Source organism: Mustela erminea, chromosome 17 (assembly GCF_009829155.1).
Source record: "Mustela erminea isolate mMusErm1 chromosome 17, mMusErm1.Pri, whole genome shotgun sequence".
NCBI classification, from domain to species: Eukaryota; Metazoa; Chordata; class Mammalia; order Carnivora; family Mustelidae; genus Mustela; species Mustela erminea.
In genome coordinates this window covers 43984416-44007125 of record NC_045630.1, presented here as the reverse complement: position 1 = coordinate 44007125, position 22710 = coordinate 43984416, and the positions used below count along the sequence as shown (strand labels likewise).

At 52.2% G+C, this 22710-nt stretch overlaps 1 long non-coding RNA gene across 2 annotated transcripts in view; it reads left to right on the top strand.

The window, feature by feature from the left end:
• Positions 1-5592: 5592 nt before the first annotated feature.
• LOC116576570 overlaps positions 5593-22710 on the top strand; it is a 48189-nt gene continuing 31071 nt past the window's right edge. Inside the window, exon 1 of one of the 2 annotated variants that reach the window (XR_004280208.1) lies at positions 5593-5869. This is a non-coding gene — a long non-coding RNA (uncharacterized LOC116576570). Of the gene's footprint in view, positions 5870-20516; positions 20725-22710 lie in introns of those variants that run through there. The other variant, XR_004280209.1, reaches the window with a different exon arrangement.

The following is a 22710-nucleotide window of genomic DNA, read 5'->3' as shown; positions in this document are numbered from 1 at the left end:
AACCAAGCAATGAGAGTCTAAACATTTTTTCAGCACTTACTCTATGCCAGGCCCTTGATGTGGTCTGCTTTATTGAATTCCTCCAAAAGCCCTGGGAAGTAGAGATATTTATCAACTTCATTTTTCATAAAAGAAAGCCGAGGGGCACCTGGGTGGCTCAGTCAGTGGAGCGTCTGACTCTTGGTTTTGGCTGAGGTCATGATCCAGGATCATGGCATTGAACCCCACGTCAGGCTCTGTGCTTAGCTTGGAATCCGCTTGTGATTCTTCCTCCCTCTCCTTCTGCCCCTCCCTCTGCTCATGTGCTCCCTCTCTCTCTAAAATAAATAAATAAATCTTGAAAGAAAGAGAGAGAGAGAAGAGAGAAAGAAGGAGAAAGGAAGGAAGGAAGCAAGCAAGGTGTGCAGAGGGTAAGTAACTGACCGAAGGCTGCATGGCCATTAAGAGGCAGACTGGGGTTTGGACCCAGGTCTCTCTGACTCTAGAGCAGGATCTTGACTCCTGGGATCTACCATTTCCTAGAAAGGATGTGGAGGGATGCATGACATATGGAAAGCCCGGAGATAAGTAGACTAGTGCATGAAAAGACAGGAGGGGCGAAATCTATTTTAAAACTATAGATAATGTCGGGGCACCTGGGTGGCTCAGTGGGTTAAGCCTCTGCCTTCAGCTCAGGTCATGATCCCAGAGTCCTGGGATCTAGCCCTGCATCGGGCTCTCTGCTCAACAGGGAGCCCGCTTCCACCTCTCTCTCTATGCCTGCCTCTCTGCCTACTTGTGATCTCTGTCAAATAAGTAAATAAAATATTTAAATTAAAAAAAAAACCAACCAAACAAACAAAAACTATAGACGATGTCTTTGGGGCAGTGCTAAAATTTCTGTTGTTGAAAATCGTGACCCTGTTCCTGTGCTTGGCAAATAGACATGGAGGCCATGGGTGCACAAAGCTTGTAAGACAATAGAAGTCGGAGTCAATGAGTTAGAAGGTTTGGAATGTACCAACATCTTCCAAATACAGGTTTCCCCCACTATCAGGATATAGATCCTTCCTCTGAAAACGTTTGCAAGAGGAAATGACATAAAACAAAGAACCACTTGCCATTAATTTACATGGAAAACATCTTGAGTGTTCCCAGACCCCAAAATGACCTCTCCCAGGGTTTCTGATACCTCAGGCCACATCTTGCTAACACGGGTACAGAGCAAGTGGAGATAAGGCAGTAATGCTCACAGACACAGTTCCGAGCTCCGGCGCCTGGACGCTGAGGTGCTGAGCACAGTTCCCCTCTGGGGAAGGAGCTGGGTGAGGGTCCCCCACTCTCGCTGCTGCTCTGGGGTGCATACTGCCTCTCTAAGGAATCCCTACACTGCACCCCACTTTCAGTTGTCACCTTTGTTCATGAAAGCACAATCCCCCAGAGTGAAGTCGTGTACTTTTGAAAAGCAGGAAACATATAAAGGCATTGCTCGTTCTCCCTGTCCTAGCTCAACTCCAAGCCCCAGCTCTCTAACTCCCAGGCCTTCTGCTGAGCCATACTCCCCACCCTGTCCAACCCCACCAAACTTCAGGCCTAACTCACTAGCTTCCAAGAAAATGGCAGGGTGGGACGGCCGGAGATGACAGCTCTAAGGGAAGCTGCCAAGCCTGCTCTGCCTCCAGAAGCCAATGGAAGGCATGATACAGAGAGGAGGAGAGCCAAGCTATTACTGGGTGGGAAGCTGGATTCTCCGTCCAGACCATCTGTGGACACCTATCCGAAGTTTGGTTCCTGCGACCTCTCTGAAGATTCTGAAGGGACTGGGGTGGGGTGTGTGTGTGTGTATGTCGGGGAGGTGGTTGGTAGCATTCTGAAGGGTAGAGATTCCGGGTAAAAGACTGAGCAAGGGTAACCAGCTGCTTAGGAGACAAGCCTGGCTTAAGATAGGGACTAGCTGCTAGGCTTCCAAAGAGTGTTGAGAGATCTAGCTGGAAGCTGCAAGCTTTCTTATTACAAGCTTCGAAAATTCCAGAACATCACTTCTGCCACATTCTATTGGTCAAGCAAGGCATGAAGGCCAACCCAGCTCTCAAAAGGGGGAGTAGCCATCTTTAACATACCACACATTCTCATTTGCCAGAAGGAATAAGTGACATCCATAAGTGGTACCTGATTGCTTCTAGGTCATACTGTTGGTAGTTACTATATTGGTTTTGTATTGCTGCTGTAACAGATTATCATAAACTCGGTGTTTTATAACATCACATTTATTCTATTATAGTTCTGGGAGTCTGCAGTGTCTTACAGGTGAAAATCAAAGTTTCAACAGATGGTGTTTCTTCTGAAGGCTCTAGAGGAGAATTTGTTTTCTTGCCTTTGGCAGCTTCTAGGGTCTGCCTGCATTCCTTGGCCCATCCTTCCTCCAGCCTCTGCTCTGCCTTCACACCTCCCCTCTGACTTTGACCTTGTGATTAGACTGGGTCCACCTGGATAATGCTGGATGGTTACCCCATCTCAAGATCTTTTAATTTATTTTCCTTATGGTTAAAAAAAGTTACATTTAGATTTAGCCACCTGGACTGAGTTTACTTATTTTTTTAAAAAGTTTTATTTATTTATTTATTTGAGAGAGAGGGAGTGAAAGAGATCAAGCAGGGGGAGCAAGAGAGGGAGAAGCAGGCCCCTCCCTGAGCAGGGAGTCCAATGCAAGGCTTGATCCCAGGACCCTGGAATCATGACCTGAGCCAAAGGCAAATGCTTAACCAACTGAGCCACCTAGGTGCCCTGGTTTAGATGATTCCCCCCCCCCTTTTTTTTTTTAAGATTTTATTTATTTATTTGACAGACAAAGATCACAAGTAGGCAGAGAGGCAGGCAGAGAGGCAGAGGGGGGAAGCAGGCTCCTTGCCAAGCAGGGAGCCCGATGCAGGGCTGGATCCCAGGACCCTGAGATCATGACCTGAGCCAAAGCCAGAGGCTTTAATCCCTGAGCCACCCAGGTGCTCCGAGAGAGAGAGAATCGTAAGCAGACTCCATGCCCAGCACTGAGCCCTAGGTGGGGCTCGGTTTCACAACCCTGAGATCATGACCTGAGCTGAATCAAGAGTCAGAGGCTTAACCAACTGAGCCTCCCAGATATCCCAAGATGATCCTGATTTTGTTGGCAACATCCAAAGCAGCAGAGTCAAGAACCAGCCAAACTATGCCTTCTTCTCTTCATTGGGCCAGATCAGGGTGTTGACCTTGCCCGTGTCAATGTCATAGAGCTTCTTCACAGGCTCTTTGATCCGGTGCTTGTTGGTACATCTCAAGACTCTTAATCCCATCTGTAAGGTCCCCTTTGCTGCATAAGGTAACATATCCACAGGCTCTGGGAATTAGGATGTGGCCATTGAGGAGCTATTATCTCACCTTCTAGAGATACCAAGCCTGACCTAGAACACAGGCTCCCAGCTCACGAGGTGTTTTCTGCAAGAGTAAGAGGAGAGGCTACAGGGTTTACATATTGCTTAAAAATGCACATAAATGATCAATTCCCAAACTTGAGGCCTTAAAACGATACATATTCATTTAGCTCACAAGCCCGCGGGATGATGGGTGGCTCTTCTCATCTTCCCTGGTCTTGCTCACATATTTTTGTGTTGGTGTTCTTCAGCTGGCACAACTGAGGCAAATCGGCTCCTTTCCACATGTCTCATATCCTCCAATGGGCCAGCCCAGCTTATTTTCCCATCAAAGGCTGAAGTGCAGAAACCCCAGGAGAAACACACGAGCGCATTTAAAGTCTGACCCACATCTGCTAACAACCCAACCATCAAGACAAGTCATATGGTTGGGGCCGGAGTCAGGGTAGGGAAGTCACGCTAAGATTTCATGGCAGGGTTGTGGATCCAGGAAGGGGTAAAGACTTAGGACTCTGGATGTATTTCCCTCTTTATCTCAGGGAGAGCTGTTTCAGTTTCAGGTGCCAGTGGGTGCTAAGTTCACCAGGGAGCATTTGTTATGGGCTCGCAAGGGCTGGAGATGTTCTGGTGCTCTGTCTTCTCCAAACGGGGTCATGCCTGTGTATTTATGCCATCCCTCAAGCTCTTCTTGCAATTCACATTAATTCTCGCAGCTAGCTGCGTTCTTCATCGACGCACGAGCCGAGTGATCCACCGCTAAGAGTCCCTCGAGCTCTTCTTATACGTCGCTGGAGTTCCTCCCACTGAGAGGCAGGGTTTAACAGTCCCCTGACCAGTAGGGGATAGCAGAAGTGACAAGACATGACTTCCAAAGGTTGGGTTATAAAACAGGATTCAGTTTCTGTCTACCTCTTTCTGTTTCTTTCTTTCTTTTCTTTTCTTTATTTTTTTAATATTTTATTTATTTATTTGACAGATAGGGATCACAAGTAGGCAGAGAGGCAGGCAGAGAGAGAGAGAAGAGGAAGCAGACTCCCCACTGATCAGAAAGCCTGACGTGGGGCTCTATCAGAGGACCCTGGGATCATGACCTGAGCGGAAGGCAGAGGCTTTAACCCACTGAGCCACCCAGGCACCCCACCTCTCTCTGTTTCAAGATGATTTTCCTTTGGAGCCCAACAGGCACACTGTAGAGAAGTCAGGCCACAGGGAGGGTCCAGTGGGAGAGGAACCAAGACCTCCCGCCAACCGTCAGCACCGACTTGGCAGCTGTGGGAAGAGGTAACCTTTGGCGGTGGATCCTTCAGTCCCAAGCAGACCTTCAGAGACTGCAGCTCTTTGACCACAACAGCACGAGAGCTGAGCCAGAAGCCCCCAGCCAAGCCACTCCCAGACTCTGGAGCCACAGAAACAATGAGAGCTAAGAAATGATGACTGTTTTAGTCATTCATAATTGAGATGCTTTGTCATGCAGCATTAGCTAACAAGTACACACCGGTTCCTGAGGCTTAACCCAGAAAGAGAATAAATATAGTCTGGGACCTTAAGGAACTCACAGTCCCCAGGTGACCAAGCAGACGTTGATGGAATCAACTGCAATACATGTGTGAATCTGTTTGGGCTCCTGTAACCGAATACAGCAGATGAGGTGGCTTGGGAACAACACAAATTTGTTTCTCAGGTTCTGGAGGCTGGGAAGTCTGTCATCAAGTTACCAGCAGCTTTGGTGTCAGGGTGTCCTGACACCACTTCCTGGTGTCCACTTCCTGAGTCTTCTGGCTGAGTCCTCACATGGCAGGAGGAGCAGGGGAGCTCTCTGGGGCCCCTTTCATAGCACCCCTAATCCATTCATGAGGACAGAACAGGGTGTTAGTTCACCTGCCAGATGCGCCACATCCAAACACCATCACATGGGGGGGTGACGATTTCAACATCTGAATTTTACGGGGACACACACATTCAGTCCATAGCAATACTGGAAGTATTTAATATAATCAGGGTATATGATTCTAAGATTCTTCTAAGAAGAAGGGTGGGTCAGAAATCTGGTGACCATATTTTCCCAGCTCAAAACTGGGACAGTTGACTAACGGTGGCTCACTGTAGCTTGGGGTGAGAACAAAATATTTAGATCAGGGCTGACTGGAAGAGTCAGGTTGGTATGATCATTTTGTCTGGAAACGGCCCGGCCCTGCTGGGACTTGGCATGATCTGGAAGGGCTATCTATGGGGACAGCTCACAGGTGACAGGGAATAAACAACTGCTGCATGAATGTCTCCAGACTTTGCCTTCTCTCCTGCCTGGGAAAGAGGGGCTTTACCACGTCACCTGCTTCCCGACCCTTTCTCCAGAGTGTGTCGTGTGGGCTCTGGTGTTGCAGAATCAGGAGGAGCGGGGAGAGAAGGAGAAGGGGTGTGTGGCTACAGCCGGAAGAGGAGTTTGGGAAGCAGGAATGTGGAAGAGAAGAGGTCCAGGATCTGATGTGGTATGTAGAGAAATACTTGGGGGAGGAAAAACAGGATTTCGAGAAGGATAGTTCCGATTTACTGCGTCCGCTTCCTAGTATTTGAGAATTTGCACAAACAGCTTGAGTTATTTTGAAACATGTGTTGGTTGCCAGACTGCATTTATTTGATGGCAGCCGCCGCGAGAATGGACCATGTGGGTGATGGCGAAGTGCGGCGCCGTGATTTCGGAGCAGAAGGGAATGGGGTGTGGTGAGGAGGAGACCGTTGGGTCGGCGGCCGTGAGGGGAGGAGGCTGGAAGCCAGGGAAATGTTCGTTTGTTCCAGCGTGACTTATGACCTGGAGAATGTGGGCTGCCCCAGGCCCAGCTGTGTCCAGATGTGTGAGCGGAGCTCAAAGGCCCAGGGTTTTTACAGGCCTGTTCGTGGCGTCACTGGCCGCTCTGGCAGGAGCCCCTGGAGCAGCTCTGGGAGGAGGGACTTGGCAGAGCAAAAGGGCAGGAGGGAGATGTGGGAGGTTTGCTGGGCCCCCGTGAGGAACTCAGAAGTAAAGACAGGGAGGGAAAAAACCCTCTTGGGGAGGCAAGGGGATGTAAAGAGCTTGCTCCGTTTTCTGGAATTTCCCAAGGGATTGTGAGCTTTCCAGGGGCAAGGGTAGCTTCTTATTCCTGTTTGTTTCTTAGCACTAGCCTGATGCCTGCCAGGTTGTAACTGCCCAGTAAACAACGTTATAGGGATAGAAGGAGGGAGGGAGGAAAGGGGGCAAACAGGACGGAGAGGGATGGGAGGGAAGAGCAGAGATCGCATGGTTCCGTGATCCGGATTTTAGTTGCTAAGGTTCTTGAATCCTGGAGTTTAAGGCCTTGGTTCTCTCTGGTCCCACGGTGCCTCCTCTCTCAGCTGAACAACTCAGATGTTAGGAACCCATTTGGGATCTGATAGACCCGGATTCAAATGCAAGTCTCGACCCCTTTACCCTGGGACCACAAGTAAGGGACATGGATGATTTATGTAGGTTTCAGGCTCCTGTAAGAGAAGGCGGGGTTTCGCAGCAACGTGGGGCCAAGGAAATAAGGGTGTGCAAGCCCCTGGCCTTACCTTTTGTACATGGGTCTCAGGAGTGCTGAGATCTCCCTTTCCTCTTCTGGGTGAGCTCAGTCCCTGCCTCCGTCTCGCAGCCGATCTGACCATTCCTTACGCTTTGACCTCTTCAAGCTGCCCTCGCGCTCTTTCCTCCTTAGCTCTCACTCTGTTTCCTCTTGACATTGTCCAGGCTCGGTTACTGCTCCCTGGCCCCTTTTCTTGTAGCGTTTCTCTTGCTAGCTCTGCTTAGTCCACTTAATAGAACTATGGCAATGACCCTCCCAGAGGCTCATGGCCTGGAATATGAGGGGCCACACAGCACCCAGACATGAGCCCTAAGGATAGGACTGTTTACACAGTGCCTTCTGGAGGGTTAACACCCATCTTCTTCTAGCAACTGAACACAGCTTATTATGGAGGGAAGGAATAAAATTAAAAATTTAAAAAAAAAAAAACAGCAACCAGATGTTCCTACATTCCAGAACATTCCAGGGCTCTGTCTCAGCCCCAGGTCAACTCCATCTTCTACCAGCCTTCCCCTGCATCCCTGTACCCCCAGGCTCAGGGGCTTTTCTGCCATCCCCTCTGACTCTGCCCTCCAACTTTTACCTAGAGGGACAGTCAGCTGCAGGCTGGCAGAGCCTTGGTTCCACTCCCCTCACCCCCACGCCTAGGTGGGAGGATGACATAAGGTGCCCCAGCCCCCATGCAGGCATTTAGACCAATAGCCCGGCTCTGTCTCTGAGATTGCACTGAAATATGCCCACCGCGGGGAGCGCGTCGGTGTCTGATTTGAAGGACGACTCCTGGGCTGGGATCAGGCAAAACCCTGAGACCAGGTTAAGGGGTGGGTGGTCCCGGCGGAGAGAGTGCAGGGGCCGTACCCTAGGCAGACCCCTTGCAAGGGAGGAACAGCATAAGCCCGAGCCCTCTCTCGTTGGGACATGAAGCCTCAGGAGGGAGTGAGATCAGGGCCTGCTTTCTGTCCACCGCGGGGCACCAGTGCACCGTGAGGAGGGCCCAGGACAAGCTGCCAGCGTGGCTCTGTCCAGGGTGAGGAGTGAGTGGCTCGGGGAGGAGCCGCTCCAAGGCGCCCTGGCAAGCCCTTGTCACATTCCAAAATGCAGAGGACAGAATCCCCACTAGGCCTGAGGCCTCCGGGGCTGGCATCCCGCCCAGGCGCGAAACTCCCTCCCGGGCCCTCCTTTCTCTGCTTGTTTTCTGCATCCTGGGGCCAAAGGTTCAATGGCGCTTCCATCTTTCTTCCTTGTGGAGGAGCTGCACTGGAACTGGGGAGACTAGGGGAAGAGGTGGGTGTCAGCCGGACTTTTCTGCCTTGTTTAGCGTGGCTGGAAAGCCAGACGTCTCTAAAATATGGACTGAGCACCCCTGAGGGCCCAACCCTATGCCCACCAGCCCCGGAATAAAGGCACGAAGAGGCCTGGTCTCTGCCCCAAGGAGCTCTCTGGCTTGGGGGGGGGGGGGGGGGACTGTGCTTCTGGAAGGGTCCTTGAAAACCTCACTGGCTGGGCACCTCAAGGAGATGTCACCGAGGCTTCCAGAACGCTGCATTGCATATGCAGCGCGAGGCTGGAGACCATAGCTACTTGTTCTCGGCCAGTGCCCCACACAGTGCCTTCCCCACTGGAGGAGCTTAACACACATTTCAGCGTGGAATGAATGAACGAACGAATGAGTGAATGAAATGGGGTGGTCCAAGAAGGCTTCCTGGAGGAAAGGGAATCTGAATAGTGCCTAGGAGTGTGGGCAGGATTGGACCAGGCCAAGCAGAAGGAAATTGATCTTAGGCAGCCTTGTACAGAAAGGCAGGGAAGGGGACGGTCCACAGAAGGGACTTTCTGGACTCCTCTGTTCTCTCAGGATACAGTGCGGTGTCCCTCCCAAGCCCCTTTGCTAGCTTTTCCAGCCCCTTTGGTACTGTCTCTGATCTCTGTCTCTGACTAGTGTCTCTGTATCTCCCTTAGAGCTGACTCAAGTATTTATTTGTAGCCCATGGAACATGCTTCCTGCTCTCTCTCCTCCAGGCCTGCCATCATTCTCATGTCCCCTGGCCAGAAGGCTGTCACCCTCTGCCCCCGTGTCAGTGGTCCCTTGCTCCTAGGGAACTCCCTTCCCAGTCAGGTCAGCCGGCCCTCCTCGTGTGGCTACACAGCTCCGTGCTCGCCCCACGCTAGCCCCAAGCTCACACTTGTCAGGGTCTCACGGCCATGAGCGAGTTGCCATATTCCCCCAGAGACTGCCCACCAAGGTCAGAGATAGGTGACTAGGACTCCAGCAACACAGACCTCAATGTCCCAGGCAGCTGGCACCCAGGGACCCCATGTGCAGCCGCCCTCTCAGAGACTGTGCGTCCCAGATACTCCCGACCTTGGCTCACGTGGATCTTTCCTTCTCGTCTCCAAGTGCCAGAGCCTGGTCTCAAGTGGCCTTGGCTTCCAGAGGTTTTCCATAAAGCGGTAACGATTTCTGATCGTACTTGGCAAACTGTCTTTGTGGAGATGGATTTCCCATTAGCTTGCAAGCTCCTGCTGGAGGTCCAGGCTCACTCTCCCTTTAAGTGCCATGCCAGTCACACAGTAGGCTTCAGAAATAACTGATTACTTATTTGGCTCATTAACTGATTATACCCTCTTAAAGAAGGTATCGTCATAATTTCCAAGCTCAGCTCTCAGTCTTGAATGGGCTGCAGGCAGGGGCCCGGTACCTAGAACATGTGCTCAGAACAGAGCATAATACTGGAAGGAGGAATAAGAAAGCTCAGTCAGGGGTGCCTGGGTGGCTCAGTGGGTTAAAGCCTCTGCCTTCAGCTCAGGTCATGATCTCAGGGTCCTGGGATCGAGCCCCCACATTGGGCTCTCTGCTCAGCAGGGAGCCTGCTTCCCTCCTCTCTCTCTGCCTGCCTCTCTGCCTACCTGTGATCTCTGTCTGTCAAATAAAATAAATTTTTTAAATCTTAAAAAAAAAAAAAAGCTCAGTCAGTGAAGTGTCTGACTCTTGGTTTCCACTCAGGTCATGATCTCAGGGTCACGGGATCAAGCCATACATGAGGCTCTGTGCTTAGCTCAGAGTCTGCTTGAGATTGCCTCCTCCTGTTGCCTTTCCCAAGAAGTGGCCTGGTGGAAAAATCGTGGACATTGGTGTGATTCTGCTCCTTCATCGCTCTTCGGCCTTGAGCAACCCTCCAATCGCGCTCTTCTGAAAGCGAGATCTGGCACCGACTGAGGCCGGCGTGTGAGTTCTCGGTGAGTTCATGCTGGCAGACCCAGGGTCCCCAGTAAGCGTCGGCTCTGTATTCTTCTCCCTTTTCTTGGGAATTGTTCTTGCTTCTCTGTCTTTCCCTGGCTCCCAGAAAACCATAACCACTTAGAAGGGCTTCTGCGAGTCTGTGGCCCACTCTCCCGTACAGTCCGTCCCCCTCTAGCTCCTTGCCACATAAACACGTGCCAGCAGGGGCAAGCAGGTAGGGCCCGCCTTGCTGGGGATCTAACCCCACACGTCCTCCTGCAGTTTAGGGATGAAGCCCTCTTCCTTATGTTGCCTCCAAAAGGAAGCAAAACCCTCTTTTTCCCTTCCTCCTTCCTCTTCCTATTCTGCATGTTGATTCTCTCTCCGATGTCCTAATTTACCCTCCCTTGCCCCTTTCCCAGGCCTTCAGGAGCTAACCCATCGCCCTCGCTGGCCTCCCTCGCCCCACCCTTTGTCTCTCGACGGCCCCACACAACCTTTCCAGTGCACAGCCCCCTCCCTCAGCATCCCACCGGACCCAGGTGTCTCGGCCCCACTCAGCGCCTGCTGCCGGCAGACACCTTCTCTCTGTCCCCACACACAGCTCCTGTGACAGGCAGTGAGGGCAGAGGGATGCTGAACAGCTCACAGGAGTCTGCAGACGGGGTCCCCGGCAGCTCTCTCACCCAGCCGCCTGCTCCGGGAGAAGGGGAATGAGGCCTCCCCTCTCCCTCCGCTTCTGTGACAAAATGCCAGAAGACTCCCAGGGCCCCCCGTGCGTTCCACGAGATGGGAGCTACTACCTCTCCCCGCCCCAGACCCTTCTCCCTGAGCTGCCCTGGCCCCTTTGCCAGAAGATTCCAGGGCAGGCTGAGGCAAACCAGCCAGATGCCAAGCCACCACAGGAAGGGCCAAAGGGTTTTGGTTTAAGCCAAAAGCTCCGAGCACGGACCCAACCTCCTCACTCAGGGGGCAGTTTCTGGTTGTTGTTTTAGAGTCTCCTGTCTTTTCTTGGGCTGACTGCCTCCCTCCTCCCCATCCTGGGGGTGGGGAGGTCAGGAACAGAGGGCAGGCAGAAGGGCCTGGAGCGAAGTCATGGGCTGCTTTGGCAGGAGGCAGGTCCCTGCCTGGCTGTGCCCCTCGACTTGCAGTCTGACTGGAAGGCCGTGTTGCTATTCCAGTCCCGGCCACTGTGGGCAACGGCCCGACCCTGGATTCTGGAAGCACATTCTACCTTTGCCAAAGCACCTTCATCTCTACGAATCCACATTGTCCCCCTTGCAGCCCTGAGTAGGGAGTTAGGAGGGAGACTGGCGTCAGAGGTCGCAGAGGTCGGCTGCGTCCAGGCTTGATGCCCTCCCAGCACGCTGGCTCAGGAGGCCTCTGGCATCTGCCCCTTGCCTCTGGGACCACCTCCTTGGAGAGCATGCCCTCTGTTGATAGATGCAGGACTTCCAGAAACTTCCACACACTGGCCTACTATTGAGGTGTTTGAGAGCATGGGCCCAGGTTCAGAATCTGTCTGGCCAAGGGCCCAGATGACTGGCCCCCTGGTGACCATAGAGCCTTTGGCAAGTTAGTGGGCCTCTCGGGTCTCAGTTTCCCTGTGTGTGAAACAGTGCTAGGGTCAGCCCCCACCCCACAGGGCTGTAAGAAGGGCAAAGTGATCACCGTGTAGAAGATACCAGAAGTGGCAGGCGCCCCAGTAGTCAGCACTTGCTCAACAAGTGGATCGCGATTCTGAAACACAGGCTCGCACGGACCACAGTCCCCTCTATGCACGGAGCTCTCCAGGCCTGAAACTCTTCCTCCCCGGCCCATGGTTTGCTTAACAAATATTTACTGTCCGCTCACCACGTGCCTCTGGGTTTGGCCTTCTGTGCGCTGTGTGAACAAGACAAAACGGCCCCGCGCTCGTGGACTTGACAGCAAATGCACAGAGGAGTAAATCAGCGTGGGCAGCGCAGGAAGCCCAGGGGTGGGTGCTGCACCCAAGGACAAGGGGCGAGCCCTGGTGTGGGCGGGCGAGCATGAGCCACTCTCCCTGGCCCAGCATCAAGCCCGGACCTGAGGGATCCGTAGGAGCAGCTGCCAGAGCTGGACAGCAGGGAAGAGCGTTCTGGGCAGAGGGAACAGCACGTGTGAGGGCCCTGTAAGGACAGGGCTGGAGAATTAGTAGGACCCAAGGTAGGGCTGGGCCGAACTCCCGGTACAGCGGGAGGTGTGGAGAGGCTTGGTGATGCAGGAGCAAAGACGGAGCGGTTGGCGGGGTTCTGCAGCCATGGTCGGAGATGGGAGATGCTGGTGCCTTTGGCAGAGAAGGGGCTGTGGATGGATGGAGCTAGAAGGCGGGGCCTGTGCCAAAAGCCTGCAGAGCATCAGGGACCGCTAAGCTTGCCTGAGTCCGGCTGCAGGGAGGCTGCAGGGGTATGGCTTTGAGGGTGGTATTGAGGCTGACTCCCCACACTGCGGCAGGAGTCCTGGGTAGATGAATGTTCCTGAACACTCTCTTCTGGACATGCCTTTGCCTCTAAGAAAGACTTGGAGTGTTCACCTTAGAACAAAACAGAAGAGTCTGGAAAATGGGTTCTTCTCAGCACAGAGCAGAAAATGACTCTGCCTCCCTGCCCTAAATTCCAGGCTTCCATCCCCCAGCATACAGGGTCTGCATCTGGAGGGCTCCTGGCTCCACCACCTGGCGGCCGTGGGCTCTTGGGTAAACTACTGAAATCTCTCTGTGCCTCCACAGCCTCCTGGGCAAAATGGTCATAATAGAGTAGTGCTCCTCCCATCGGGTAATCTGAGGCTGGCAAGAAATTGCACTGAGCACACTGGAAACACCCGCCCTACATCCAAGGGACAAACACTTGCTTTCCCCAGCAGTCTGAGTCGCAACAAGCTCATCAGCCCCTAAGGCCTGAAAGCTTTCCTACACAGGCCGCTCCTCAGCCCCGCCTCCACCATTCTGCGCTCCTGCACTTGGATTTTGAAACGCAAGTTCAGGGCCTGACATTTATCCCTGTTAAATTTTATTTTGTTAGACGCAGCCCGTGGCACTGGCCTGTCAGCTTCCTTTTAATTTTGATGGAGGGAGGCCCCGCGGTGCACATTAAATTCATCTTTGTGGCCACAGAGGCATCTACGGAGGCTGCTTTTGCTATTCTCTTGCCTCCTGGGGAGTGGTCCCTGGCCTGGGGAGGTGGAGGCAGGCGCAGCCTGGGGCTGAGATGGAGCTGGGGTGATAGCCCGACACTGCCTCGGCTTGAGGATGTTCCGGCACAACTGTCCTGGTCCCTTCTCCCAAGTCAAGTGCTGGCTTTGGGTTTCCAGGTATTGGGCCAGAGGGACAAAACCTTTCAGTGGCGGAGGGGCGGTATCATGGACCTGGGGCTTGGGCCACAGCTCTCCTCTCTCCCCAAAAAGCCCACTCACTCCCTTATGGTCCCATCTCTTTCCAAACCTCTCTGCCACATTCTCTGACCTTGGATCGGAGAAGGGTGTGGGCCAGAGGGAAAGAGATGTCCAGCCCAATAAAGCCTTCTTTGCTGTCTTACTTGCATAGTGTGGGGGTGTGCTCAGGTGCCCTTGAGTTTAATTGCACACTTGCCCCCCAACACACACATGTACTGTTTCTTTACTGATCAGAACAACCTCTTCCATGTTGGTTGGGGAATTGTGCTCCGCCCGATTCATCTCTCTCCTCTGAACTTTTCCAAAGCCCTGGTCGCCACCTTGGAGCCAATCTCATCGTACCAGAGGTGCATAGCTTTGAGGTACCCACTCAGCTGCACGCAGGAAGGAGCCTTCTTCTGGGGGCATCTCTCTTCCTAACTTCCTGGGGGTGGGAGTTTCTGCCATCAGGCTGAGAGCTCCCAGGGCAGAGCTGTCTATCTCAGGAGTTCTCTTCCTGCTCTCCCAACACCTACTGGGCTCTGCTCACCAAGGGAGCTGAACTTGAAGGTGACCCTGTCACTTAGCAAAGGCGTGCAAAGACAGCCAACCCTAGAAGGCCAGGGAGGCAATGGCCCATTGATTCCGTGGTCCTCTCAGACTCCAGGGGAGCAGGGAGAGAGGGACACTGTCGGACACCAGGCCTGTGTGGCTGCTGTCTGGGCCAGACACAACATGCCTTTGGTACAACTGAAAGACTTAACCAGATTCCAGAACTGGGGGACACCTTGGTCCAGGGCCCACCACCGGTCTCCTTCCCCGGTTAATGCACTCCTTGTTCTCCGTGTGGTGAGGTATTTTTCCAGGTGGTATGTTCTAGGGAGAATTGAATTTCCCTAACAAGCAGTCTTGCAAATAAGTAGGAGTGAGTGGGGGAGGCGACTCCTATTAGAGTCTAACATTGGTAACCACATATTAACCCTTGCTGGAGCAATCAGCCCTCACTAAAGATTAGTAAAGAATGTTCTGGAAGGGGGTGGTGACTGGGTGGCTCAGTCCTTAAGCGTCTGCCTTTGGCTCGGGTCATGATCCCAGGGAGTCCCTGCATTGGGCTCGCTGCTCTGAGGGAAGACTGCTTCTCCCTCTCCACTCCCCCTGCTTGTGTTCCCTCTCTTGCTGTGTCTCTCTCTGTCCCTAAATAAATAAAATCTTAAAAAAAAAAAAAAAAAACAGTTCTAAGGACGCCTGGGTGGCTCAGTGGGTTAAAGCCTCTGCCTTCGGCTTTGGTCATGATCCCAGGGTCCTGGGATCGAGCCCCACATTGGGCTCTCTGCTTAGCAGGGAGCCTGCTTCTTCCTCTCTCTCTCTCTCTCTGCCCGCCCCTCTGCCTACTTGTGATCTCTGCCTGTCAAATAAATAAAACAAAATTTTAAAAAAAGATTAAACAACAACAGTTCTAGAAAGTATCCTCTTTTTCAAGTTTCCCATTCCTCAAACAAACCATGGTTAATTTTCTCTGCCAGTCTGGTCTGTCTTGGAGAGGACTCTGGGAGAGGGGCTGAGATGGAGGACAGAGAAGAAATATACACCCTCCCTTATATTGTACAACACTTCCCGTCTTTTCCAAGCATTATCACCTCCATACGCCTAATGTTGTCTCCGTGCTGTCGTTACACACCGTCCCCCATACAGCTTCCAGCGTGGGCGTCCTGTGCGGATGACGGGTATGATCGCTTTGCAAAGGAAGTGATGACTCATCCCAGCTGCTCCTGATAATGGAGTCCAGGAGGAGAAGGAAGGAAGGAAGTTCTTCCTTTTGTCTAACCTTTTGTCTTCCTTGTGTCCTTACAGCAGTGCTCAGCTGTACATTGCTGCCAGCGTGGCAAAAGGCCTAGAAACCACAGGAAAAGAAGGAGCCCTGGGGTCTGACCTGGGGAAGTCTTGGAGATAAGGAAGCACCTCATTGTTACTTGGACTGATGGGCAATGTAAAGACGAATCGGGAGCTCCGTGTGACTCCCGTGGAGAGAAGCAGGCTAGTGGGTAGAAGGGAAAAGGTTGAGCTCCGCGGAGAGACAGCAGGTGATGAGTGGGCAGATCAACCAGCGGTGACATCGCTTCCCACCCAGAGGAGGTTTGACAAAGTCTGGAGCTGATTTCGCTTGTCACAGCTGGTGGAGGAGGTGTTCATTAGCATCTGGTGGGCAGCGGTGGGGGGTGCCACACTGTAGCCTCCAGTGTTCAGCGAGGTCCCTCAACAAAGAATTCTCCAGCCCCTAATGCCAAAATGCCCAGATCAATGTCGTGGAAAGAACACAGGCTTGGGTTTTAGTCTCCAGTGCCGGACTTGAGACCTTGGGCAAGGGACTCAAGCAGTCCTGTTGGCAGTACTCTCATCTGTGAAATGGGATAACAGAGCCGAATTTGCTGGTCAAAGTGCCATTCACGGGGGGTCTTTCCATTCGGGGCCCGCTGTGGAGGAGGGGTCCGCTGTGCCTTGGGGTGCCTGGTATTATAACATGAGAGAGATGCTTCCTCTAACTAGTAAGACCTGCCCATGACTGCGTAAGAGCACCGGGGAGGCTTGAGTTGTAAGGAATTTTCTGTCCCTGGAAATGCCCAACCTCCGGCCGGGACGTTGTAGAGGGTTTTCTCAAATAGGTGGGGAATGGGGGCTACATGATGTGACGGTGGCTTGGTTCTTCCATTCTGGCATTTTTCGTCCAGGGGGAATCCTGACATCTGCTCTGTAGTCCAACACCGCTGTGAATCTAGCCATGTCCTATTCAGGAAACCAAAGAACTGATGAATGAGTCCGGTCAAAGTCCTACCAGAGCCTCAGTCCCCATGTCTTCAACAGCGCCCTCTCCCACCCTCTCCCACCCCTGGGTTTTGGCCTTTAAAAGAAGGTGGGAAACTAAACAGGCTTCCCAACAAGGAACCCAAAGGACACAAGGATCGGAAGGTGATCCAGGCAGATGGGGAAGTGCTCTGCTTGGGAAGGGGGAGGCCGAGGGGCGCCCGGGGAGCCCTGTGACAGTTGAGGCATCTTCGAGGACATTAGCCGCCGTTCTCTGCCTCCCCAGAGGCCAGAAGGAGGAAGGAACTTCAACGGTAACAAGAGGAAGGTAGGACTGAAGTGCCTCCCTGTCAAAAAAGCCAGGATCTATGACCCAAACTCAGCAAAGGAGGGCGGCGTCCCTGCCCCCACACTGTGTGCAGAGACGCTGTCTGGAACCTCTGGGGAGAATCCAGCAAATGGCTGAACCACCTCCTCGGGTTGGAGTCAGCATCCTCCATGCTGATCCGTCCACACAGTCTGGAGGGGCCAGACCAGGAGGAGAGATGGGGGCGAGGCTGAGTGGCAGTAATCCACAGAACTTGGGCGGGAGGCCGACGCATGTATTTAATTTTACAGTTTATTCAGGGAACGGTGAGGGACACTAGGGTTCCCTGAAGGGTCTGCTTTGGCTTGAGGGCATCCCTTTGCCCCTGGCTGTCACTGCCAGGCTGCCCCGAGAATGGTCATCCTTTGCCTACCTGTGAACTGCAATCACTGTCTCCTGGTGCAACTGAACTTGATTTTCCCTGATGCTGCTCGATGTCTGCTGCCGCCTCCTCCCCCCGCCCAACCTGGCCCATAGCACCACAGAGTGTGTGTCTGGGTGGGAGGGCGATCCCACAAACCTGGGCGATGCAAACTGCCCCCATGCTCTCTCACCGCTCTGCCCACCCTAAGCTCCAGCTGAACCGGACTGTTTGTGATTCCCGAACGCTCCGACACCCTCCCGGCCCAGCCCTTTGCTCCTGCTGCTTCCCTGCCCCAATACCCTTCACACCCCAGCCACACTGATTCTGCTCGTGCTTCCAGACTCTGGGGAGCACAGCTTATTGCCAGATCTCTACTCACTCTCCCGCCTCATTAGCAATGTGCTGATTTTGCTAGGAAAAGGGAGATCAATGTGCCTTCCTAAAAATATTGATTTTTCAAGGTTCCCTTGTTTCTAGGAGTGATGATGTGACAGTTCAGGCCAACAAGATATAAGTAACATGAATTCTTTTTGCCTGAAAAGGTGAAGGCAGAGCTGGAGCATGTCTGGCTTGTGTCTTTTGCTTTTCTCTGTCTTGCTCCCTGGAAAGTCTACGACGTGATGCCGGAGTGTGGAGTAGCCAGCTTGCATCCCATAAAGGCCACGTGTGAAACATATGGGCTTGTGAGAAGGAAGGGCTTCGTTTCTGGGTGGCTTAGTGGGTTAAGCATCTGCCTTTGGCTCAGGTCATGATCCCAGGGTCCTGGGATGAGCCCCTGTGTCAGGCTCCCTGCTCAGCGGGGAGTCTGCTTCTTTCCTTCCCTATGACCCCCACCAACCTCCCCCCTCCCACCGCCCAGGCTCATGCTCTCTGCCACTATCTCTTTCTCACTCTGTCTCTCTCAAATGAATTAAAAAAAAAATCTTAAAAAAAAAAAAAAAAAAGAAGGACTTGGGTTCTTGAAGATGTCCTTGAAGCCTACACTGGCTTCCCTCCACATTTTTTGTTACAAGAGAAAAATAAACCCCTTTTTGTTAAACCTCAGTAGTCAGGTTTCTGTCACATCTAGCCAAAGGCAGTCCTTAGTGATGCAAAGGCTCATTTTGAAAGCTGTTCCCTGACAAACCATAAGAGACTCTTAATCTCACAAAACAAATAAACTGAGGGTTGCTGGGGTGGGGGGATGGGGGGTTTTAGGGAGAGGGGGGTGGGGTTATGGACATTGGGGAGGGTGTGTGCTATGGTGAGTGCTCTGAAGTGTGTAAACCTGGCGATTCACAGACCTTTACCCCTGGGGCTAATAATACATTATATTTTAATAAAAAATTTTAATAAAAAAAGCCGTTCCCTGCATTTTTAAACCACCCCCCCCCACACACACACACACTGGGTAGGCTCTTTCGTACCTCTGAGCTCCTTTGCCTCTTTTTTTGCTCATTTTTTCTTTATTAAAATTTAAACTCAATTAGCCAACATGTAGTTTATCATTAGTTTTTATATCATGTTCAATGATTCGTGAGTTGTGTATAACACCCAGGGCTTATCACATCTCGTGCCCTCCTTAATGCCCATCACCCGATTACCCCCATCCCCCACCCACCTCCCTTTCTGCAACTCTCAGTTTGTTTACCAGAGTCAAGAGTCTCTCTTGATTTGTCTCCCTTTCTGATTTCTTTCCATTCCGTTTTCCCTCCCTTCTCCTCTTGTCCTCTGCACTGCTACTTATATGCCACATATGAGTAGAACTGTATGATAATTGTCTTTCTCTGATTGACTTCTCTCACTTAACATAGTCCCACCAGTTCCATCCACATTGATGTAAATGGTGGGTGTTCATCCTTTCTGATGGCTGCGTAATACTCCATTGTGTATATGGGCCACATCTTCTTTATCCATTCATCTGCTGAAGGGCATCTCATCTCCTTCCACAGTTTGGCTATTGTGGCCATTGCTGCTATGAACATTGTGGTGCAGGTGCCCCTTCTTTTCACTAAATCTGTATCTTTGGGGTAAATACCCAGTAGTGCAATTACTGGGTCATAGGGTAGCTCTATTTTCAACTTTTTGAGGAACCTCCATGCTGTTTTCCAGGGTGCCTGCACCAGCTTGCATTCCCACCAACAGCCTAAGAGGGTTTCCTTTTTTCCACATCCTCGCTAACATTTGTCATTCCCTGTCTTGTTAATTTTAACCATTCTCACTGGCATAAGGTGTATCTCATTGTGGTTCTGATTTGTATTTCCTTGATGGCATCACTTGGCTCTTCGTACTGCTCCCAGGGAAGCCAGCTTACTCTACTGAACATGCTCATTGCATATTTGTCTCAGCAACTTCAGTGGGAGCACTTTGAGGGGCAAGGAGTGAGTCTTCCTCTCCCCAGGACCCCCCAGTGGTAGCACTGACTTAGGAGATCCCTGGTAAAGATTGCTGAGCAGCATCAGTTAGGCATTGGATTCTTCCAGATCTACCAGACCTGTAGCACCACTGAGGGCTATTCCATGATGATCCCACCATGGGCCTCTCCACAAACTGCCCATGCCCCCTGGATGTGTCCCTCAGTCTATCTCCAGGCCAGGAATCCTCCAAGGCAATGAGGCACAGGGAGAGGGAGGGTCTCTCTCTCTCTCTCTCTCTCTCTCTCTCACACACACACATACACACACACACACACTTCTCTTCTAAGGAGCGGAATTAGGAGAGCAGATGGTCTCCTGAGAGTCTCCCCTCTCGTCATCCTCTGCCAGACTGCTGTGTGAGGAAAGGGTGTGTTCAGAGGTTTCCTTAAATCCCCTATAGACCATAGACTCAAGGAACACAAGAGGTTATCTGGTCCAGTCTCTGGCCTTCAGGTCAGAAAATTCTAGGTCTCCCAGAGCTGAGAAGATGCAAGGTATCTCTTCAACCAACAAGCAGACACCAGCCTATAAGAGGGGCCTGGGGTGAAGAGTGGTTGAGGTGGCTCTGAGGCTTGGCGGCATGCTCCCCATGTCATGAGGGGTCAAGTGAGGTTCTGGTCTGGGGTCCAGAGGATGTCTCCTTGAAGGGTCTTCCCCTCCTGCAGGACCCGGAGCTCGAACAAGTTCTACATGTTTGTCTTGCCACTGATCTGTGAGCTCTTCAAGATAGGACATGTCTTAGTCATTCTTGTTTCTTCCACCTAACAAGGTATTTGACACAGAAAAAGGTGCTCAATAAATACTGGTGGGAGGAAGGGAGGGATGAAGGGGGGGAGGAGTGAGTGAGGAAGGGAGGGAAGGAAGGATCCCTTAGATGAAGTTGTTGGGCAATTGAGTTGCCAACCAGCACAGCCTGGCCCTCCCTCATCTCAGCCTAACCTTCCTCTATGGCCCTTATCTTTGAATGTTGCCCTGATTTTGATCCTTCATTCTTTAGGCCCTGGCTCGAGTAATACCTCCCCTCCATGAGCTCCCCCCATCCATCCCGTGCTCCAACAGCATGTTGGTTCCTCCCCGACGGCATTTAACTGACCGGATTGGGAGTCTCCGCTCTTCTCTCCCCAGCAGTGGATGGAGCTACCTGTGGATGAGGATCAAGGCCTGGTTCAGGGTGCCCAGCTTTGCCAGGTCAGAAGGTGGCACAGCAGGGTAGCTGAGATGAAGGTTAAGGTGAGACATCTCCATCCTGGGATGAGGAGGGAGGGGTGATTGGGTGGAAGAAGGCTGCCTTGGTGGAGGACTGGCAGCACCAGGGCAAATACGCCCTCAGGCCAGCAGGAGCGTGCCATCTGGACAGACTTGCGTTTCATAAAGGAAATGAAGTAGTTCCTGGCACTGGAAATTAGAACCCAGCCAGGGAGCGGGATGGAAAACACAGCTCCACTGGCTGCTAAGGGGCACCGTGGAACACAGGATTGGACCTCGGTGATCTCCTAGCCAGTGGCTCTTACAGGGAGTCCCTGGATTCCTATGTGTCCTTAAAGACCATGTCAATCATTTCTTCCTTTCTTGAAATCTTCCCAAGCTGACCCCCTCACAGAAGCCTTGTGAGTCTTTCTGCCATGGTCTCCATCTATAGGGGGGTGGTGGCGAGCAGGGACAGTCATGAGGAATGACCAGAAGACTCCAGACTGAATGATTCACCAAAACCAGTCCTCTGCCAAGAGCAGCCAGAGGACTGCTCTGATAAAGTTGGTTGGGTTACTTCAGGAGCACCCTATGGAAATTTGCAGAAAGCTTGAGATGGTCATTAGGCTTTGCAAAATCCCAGGGACTATAATGGTTCACGTGATGCTTGCCTTGATGTTCGTGGTCACCGTGACTCTCTGGTCTTGATGAACAAGCTTGTGTGTGTTTTGTTTGCAGTGTGTGTGTAAGAAGTGTGAGCTTTTGTTGTAGAGTTCAGGGCTGTGGTTGCAACCGTACCAAAGCTGTGCCTGTTCATGCACTTGTTTTGGATTTATGTATAGGTGTGATTGCATGTTGTGTCCTTGTTGGAGATGCTGCTAAATTTCATGGAATCATACTTGTTAAAAAGTTCTGAGTACCGTTGACCCACTAAGTTACATTAATTTCAGGTGTAGGACACAGTGATTTGACAAGTTTGTAGGCTACGCTATGCTCACCACAAGGGTAGCTATCATCTCATGAGATCATACTTTTCTTCCTCATTGGATCTTCGCATAGGGGAACTGAGTCCTCTCCCACCCCAAAAGGAGCAGAGACCTTTCCAAGATGGGTCCAGCTGTCTCTCCCTGAGCCCAGCCAAATAATGTGCACCCCCTGCCCCTGCGCCTTGTCCCTGACTTCTTTCTCCAGCCCTAACACAGCCAAGGTCCTTAACCGAGAACAGGAAAACAAAAATCAGGTCACCAGATGTGTTCCATTCCATCCTCTCCCTCCCCATCCCTTCTTACCACACGGCAATAAATTCTGACTATGTATACAGCAAGCACCTGGCATCTTCCAAGCCCAGTGGTGCCTGCTTGGGGACAGACCCAACTGAGGCGGAGCCTGGGGAGACCACACGAGCCTACCACACGGCCCACCCATGTCTCTAGCACCAAAGTGTAGCTCATCTGCTTTGTCTAGACAGCCGAGGCAGACCCCAGAATGATTTTTCCGGTCTGACCGAAGGGCGATAACGTTTGTGCCAACTGTCGTGCCGGGTCTCCCTCTTCCTGTGTAGACCTTGCCTGTCTGGGTTTGGAAGGAGACCGAGGTCTCCCAGGCAAGATCCCTGTCTGGATACTGGAGGAATGAGAGAGGGACGGCCCCGGCGAGCTTGCGCACAGGGCTGCCTAGAGCTGGTCCCCACCTGGAGGCCAGAAGGAGTGTCTGGGTCTCTGGAATGAAGCAGGCATCTGGGATTCTCATTAAAGCGTGTTTACTTGTCTATTTGCATGGCAGGTTAACAGCCCACAGCAGCCCACTTCCTGCCAGGGACTTTCAGGAACAATGTCTCCAAGCCAGCGTGGCCCAGCCTGGGCATGAGCCCACCCCATCGCTCCCTCCTTCCCTCCCTCCCCACATCAGCCACGTGGACATGACTCACGCAGGCTCTCGGAGCCTCTGACAAGAGCAGCCAGAGGACTGCCCTGATAAAGTTGGTTGGGTTACTTCAGGAGCAGGGAATAGTCCAGAGGGCCTTTGGAA